Source organism: Varroa jacobsoni, unplaced genomic scaffold, assembly GCF_002532875.2.
Source record: "Varroa jacobsoni isolate VJ856 unplaced genomic scaffold, vjacob_1.0 contig04407, whole genome shotgun sequence".
Taxonomy (NCBI): Eukaryota; Metazoa; Arthropoda; class Arachnida; order Mesostigmata; family Varroidae; genus Varroa; species Varroa jacobsoni.
This window is the reverse complement of record NW_019215242.1, coordinates 2,227-8,184: the sequence shown is the minus strand read 5'-3', so window position 1 is coordinate 8,184 and position 5,958 is coordinate 2,227. Positions and strand designations below refer to the sequence as shown.

Here is a 5,958-nt window from a genome sequence, read left to right as displayed (position 1 = left end):
GTGTGTTAGCTATTGTTTTTAATATAGCATCAGTTATATCCGCTCGCTCACATACGAGACTGGCACTGAGAGAGTGCTATTTAGGACGAAATCATGCCTTCATGAAGCAACGCATCGGTTTCTTGCGACATTCAATAAACTTACAATTAGTTGAGCCAGGAAGTGACTCAGTTATACCATAAACTAACTGCTAAAAATGAATCTTGTATCGCTGTTAAGTGAAGTGTTTCCTTTGCCTTTGTGGGCAATAACAAACACATTCATAAAACTACCAACCAACGATATTCACTAGGAGTAAAAGACATACGCAGTAAACACTTCACCAAAACTTTACAAAATCGTGTCAACCGTCACTTGAACAGGTAAATAATATAAGCTGCGCGACAATAATGCCATATCTATATCTCTATGATTAAGCTAACAGTTGCTAGTCGCCAGACTGCAACTTCACGCCGACGTAAAAATGCAAACAACCCATCCAGAAAGGAAAGTGAGACTGCTTAAGTTGTAACAGATAACGTTGTTTTTCCTACACGGTAGATAAAACGTGACCGTGTAAATAGAATTCTAAGTATTCAACCACACCAATTTGCATTCAAAGAAAAAAATGAACTTCTCAAGAAAATCACAACGGCAGATAGTGTTGGTAAACTACTTTTCCTAGCTTCTCTTACAGACGACATTATGCGCCATATTCACTGATCCTAAACGTTGTCTAACGAGCGCACAACAAATCTCCGATGCGTTTCAAGATAAAGCCGCCAAAAACAATTGCCTCTAATGAATTTTACAGGAAGCCCTACACACGATTACGTCTAGTGAGTGGCCATGCACCGTGGCTTACCGTTAAAACGTTACTAACGTTAAAAATTTACTTGATTTTAAAACTTGTTACACCCAGAATACATTGATGAGTCCAGATAGCAAGATTATGAAAAATATTCAATGCATCAGCAGTCACAGAGTAGGCACAGAGGGAGGCCAATAGAATCTTGTTATTAACGCAGACCGCGCACTGTGTAAATCTACAAAAGTGTGGATGTAATTTACCGAGTTCGGTTCGAATACATTAGCCGAAAAAAAGACTACCCTATCACAAAAGAACAAATTCTTTAGATGGAACAGAATCTGCAAAAACCTTTGAGAAGCAAAACCCAGTAGCGTTAAATCGATTCTCTATACACCTTTCATCCGAATCGAAGAAGAAACCCACTTTAGCTATAGATACATTGTTATACGGAGTTGCTGGATACGGAGACCTGAGAAGATCCATAGCTTTCTGCTAAAGTGGCTCAGGAACGTTACTTATAACTCGATAAAGAAGTTCTTGCACCAAAAAATATTTACAACTTGTCATTGTGACAGTTATTTTATTTAGCTAATTGACAATAGAGCGCTGACGATTATTTTCTCATCATTCTCATCTAAACAATCCTTACTGCCACCGGATTATAACAATACGGGACGCTTTGTCTCAGTTTGTTCACGGCACTGAATAGGGAAAATTGTGTCAACGATTGTTTACAGCCGCCACAAAATAGTGGAGAGTTTAATCAAGTAACGAAAGATTATTATTAAGCTACTTTCTTTTTTTTTTTTTATTTTCTACATAAACAACTTGACAACAAGGAACACACAATAATTTCCATAAAGACAACGAAAACTTCGTCTACTACATCGGTTTCAAGCTGAAGCTGAATAGAAATTATCCAATTAAACGTTGATTTCATAATGGTAAACAACTTCTTCAGACTGATATCAATCAAATAAGGTCAATTGCAGCCTATTACCGATATTCTTAAACATTTTTTTTTTGAAGGAACATACGCTTAATGAAAAGTGCCAGGCTCTACGAATAATCATTGAACTTATTGTTGATGGAGATTTAGCTTTGATACAATTGTCGATGAGAAGGTCGGGTGGCAGAAAACGCGAGCTGTTCGTATTTGTAATAACTCTAAAAACATCAGGACCTCATGCACATTATAAGATATTAACATCAAGCGATATTTTTATACAATACCAACGAAAACTGTTTCGTTTACTAAATTCGTAAGTAGTAATGTAGAATTAACCCTAAGCATACAGTTTGGTGAAACACGAGAGAAATCCCACACCATGAACTACTTCAGACGATTCAATTGCAGCTCCACCGGACAGTACATTCATAAACTAATTCCGCATAGTTGACACTGGTTGTATAGTATCCTCTCTAGCTCTATAAATAATCAATACATCCATGTAATGAAGCATGTTCAGTCATAAAGACTAACTCTCTGGTCCTGGCTCCGTTTTTCCATGACGGTGTCTATGCGTATCCGTGTCCTGCACGGAATTTTGATGTAAATAATGTTATTATACTAATTTAAAATTTTTTTAATTAGTTTTTTTTTTTAGTAAATTTTGATTTCAATTGTAAAAGTGCTAATAATGAAGTCATTTTCTATCAAAATGAACAAATTTAGACCGTGTTACGCCGGCAAAGCATATGTCGGTCGCGCGTGCCGCTACAATCGTTGATCAATACAGAACGTGAATACTTCTTTGCACCGCTAATGTCCTACATCGTTAGAGGACGCCAGGATGAGCCTGGCAATCAACTTCAAAGTGGTCCGATCTTTTTTAAGCGTGTAATGTTTAGTCGCCTCGTTTTTCGTCTGCCGAATTTGTTTTTATTAAATTATGCGCTTCAATTTTTGATCTGTTTAGCTTTAACGAGACAAATCTTTCACATGGATCTGGTGCCTTCTACTCCACGCGCTTCCTCACAAAGAGCCCACCAGGAAGTTTTCCATTCGTCGAACCGCGCGAAGACCAAGGATCGCTTGCATCTGACCTTCGAGATAACCGAGACGAACAAAGAAGTTCGAAGGACTGACATGATATCGAACAGTTTTATCCAACTATCACAACAGAGAGAGAACAACAGTTGTAATATGATTGACATCAGCGACCTTAGGGCTATAGATCCGTGATTGTTCGAAGCTTTTTTTTGTGAACCCGAATCATTTCGATAGGTTTACTTTCCTATGCAAACCCTCCCTCAAGATATCATTGTAAAGGATCTCTATCGGACACAAGACGAGGCTCCAATATTGACCACTTCTGCACTGTAAAATGTTTAATAATGTGTAACGACTAACGCTGGTCGTGCGGTCTGTGTGTGAGAGCTAATTTTCGTTTGCGATACGAAATAGTTGTAAGCCTAGCTAAGAGCACGATGCGCTGCCGCGTCCGTCTGAACAGCAGATAGTAAAGGTCCGGTCTTTCATCCACTAAAGTGGGCCTTTTTTAGCGGATCATGTCTAATTTAATCTAGGCTCTTTCTTATTTCATCTATCTGCTCGTGTTGAGTAAAGTTTAATTGCATCTGGTTAATTGAACTTGTGTTGAACATATTCCAGAGTTCCAGAAAAAATACACAACTGAAAAGTACACAGCGTACAGGTCAGTCAGAATTGCTTACCATGACTTGAAAGCTATTTTAAGATGAGGAAGTATTAGCTCATTTTATCATGAAGTTTTAAATGCTAAGGGGCTTGCAACCACAGAACGAGATAGAATTTTCTATAGGCTTTAGGCCCTCTGCCAAAGCTTTTCTGACAAATCGTCGTTATTCATTAAATGTTTTTCAGAGCGCAGCTTGCTTGATGGTAGAGAAATTATTTCGGTACCACTTCGTCTGCGATTCTTTTAAGAACATTGCGAAATTGAATAGAACAAACATCTACAGTTTAGTTCAGCGTTTTCAGATAGAAGCTTCGATACAACACATATTTTACGCGAACTTCCACAACCCTATAATGCATTCGTGTAAACAAAAAAAAACATAGCATGAAAAAATGTTTTGTGGCTGCATCTATCACATTTTCATGATGTAAGTTGCCCTTTAAACGCCGATGTATTTCGGTATATGCTTCTCATGCGTGAACCTACGATAACGTCGGCTCGTTTTGAGGACTTTGGGGCAGGTTGTCAGATGGAGCAAATAGTAAATAACCAAGAATCAGATGCGCTCATTACTACTATTTACGTAGGTGTACAAGTGAGTTCCTTTTCGATTTACGATTGTCAGAAAAAATAGATTAAGTTAAATGAGAAGCCGTAGGGTAAATCTAGGAACACTTATCCATCATTTTTACTTCTTTGAGAAACTTAGGGCTGAATGGAATTTTCCACTTGGAATTCCAGTTGGGGATCGAACATTTCCTTACATACATATTCGGACATAGTCTTGTTGACATTTAGGTCAACTTGTACTTAAAACTGGCATGTCTGAGCATTTTATTAGCATCCTAAACGACGCATGGAAATCTGGAGGTTAATTTAAATATGACCTGATAGTCACTTTTATTTTGGGTCCTATATCAGCTTCATAAAATATAGCATTTTTTAAGAATAGAAAACCGGAACAACCCAGGCTGTAATGGCAATGACATAGCCTTCTTTTTTTAGGTTAAAGAATGGGCAATCACAGTATAACTGTCGTTTCTATTGTTAGGAAAACAGTTGGGTCATTTCCTAAACCCGCGAGAACCTCTGGGTCAGCGTTCGGCAAATGACACTCGTGTATATACTCTATGCTGAAAATAGGCATGTGCATACAGCTCATAGAAGTGGCCAACATGTACTCACCAGTGTAAAAAGCTATTTCCTTTACAAACGCCTAATATACGAAATAGTGAGATTCGAGTAACAATTTCCGTCCTATCAAATACGAAACGTCATATATACAATAGCGATAGCTATGCACTATATACATATGTACACTATATCATATAACTATATAGATTTTTTGCTCATATATTTATAGGGTCTTTTAAAAACGCAAAGCCAAGTCAAGTGGCTTGTCATTAGTACATCCTGGGCTAGCTGAGTTTGGCATGAATAGTTGCTAATTATTCAAGCAACCGAATAAACTATCGCTATTGAGTCTCTTAGTTAATTTATCCTAGCTCAGCAAACTTTTACGGCACTACAAGACCGCGAGAGTGATTAAACGCCAACGACCACCGACCAAATGACAACGATCGTAGACGGAAACTAATGATGAACTCCGTGTTTCGCAGTTGAAGCATCTCCAGTGTGTGCCGCTGTATGATAACAAAATATTGCCACAGGGTGACTCTATCTTGCTGCTGGGGTATCGTATTGGGCGAAGCAGAAGTGACGTGTTGACGAAACTGATATGGACCAGGTTATGTCTGTGGTAAGGAAAGAATAGCTGCTCTACTGAAAAAATCGGATTGGGACAATTATTTATTTGATTAATTTACTTTCGGCTCAATCCCAGCAGAGAAAGTATCGGAATTTTCATTAACGGTGTCTCTTATTCCTCCTTCTCGTCGGAGAAGGCGTGTCTCAGCTCAGCCCAAGAACCTCCAAAAATTAACTAATTTCATTCCCTTTTCGACCTCGACGAGTCATCAAAAAACGCAACCGTGGTGTTAGCTACACACTTTTTGAAACATGCGAATCAGGGTAACAACAACAACAACAACAACAACAACAACAATTGTATAAGGGATCCGAAATCCTCGGAAAGACGGAAAAAAGAAAATAGGTGAAGCACTGCGAAGAAGCATCGAAATTCCTTTCTTAACCATGGAGCAACAGAATCGCTGGTTGGTTAGACAACTGGATGCCCTCGCTTAGTCTCGTCACTCCGTCACAGATTTCTTGAAATAGACGCAACTACAATATCGGAAAGCGATCTTAGTCGCACAAGTACAGCCGGTGAAGACAGTGAAATACGCAACGCGCAAAAGCGTAAGAAAGAGGATCAAAGGGGAGGGCACTAGAAACGACGGAGAATTAGTAGTTAGGGGCAGCATTGTGGTACGGCATTAGCCATCTCCTTCCGCTGAAGTTGTCTCTGCTATTAACCGGATGTCACGACGTCTTCGGGAACAAATGAAGCTTGAAATGGAAGGAATAGCTGAGGCAACGAATGGCAAG

The 5,958-nt window shown here is 38.9% G+C and overlaps 1 pseudogene; it reads right to left on the bottom strand.

Moving 5' to 3' along the window:
* Positions 1–1,337: 1,337 nt before the first annotated feature.
* On the bottom strand, positions 1,338–2,836 carry LOC111273047 (ADP-ribosylation factor-like protein 3 pseudogene; annotated as a pseudogene).
* Positions 2,837–5,958: the final 3,122 nt, after the last annotated feature.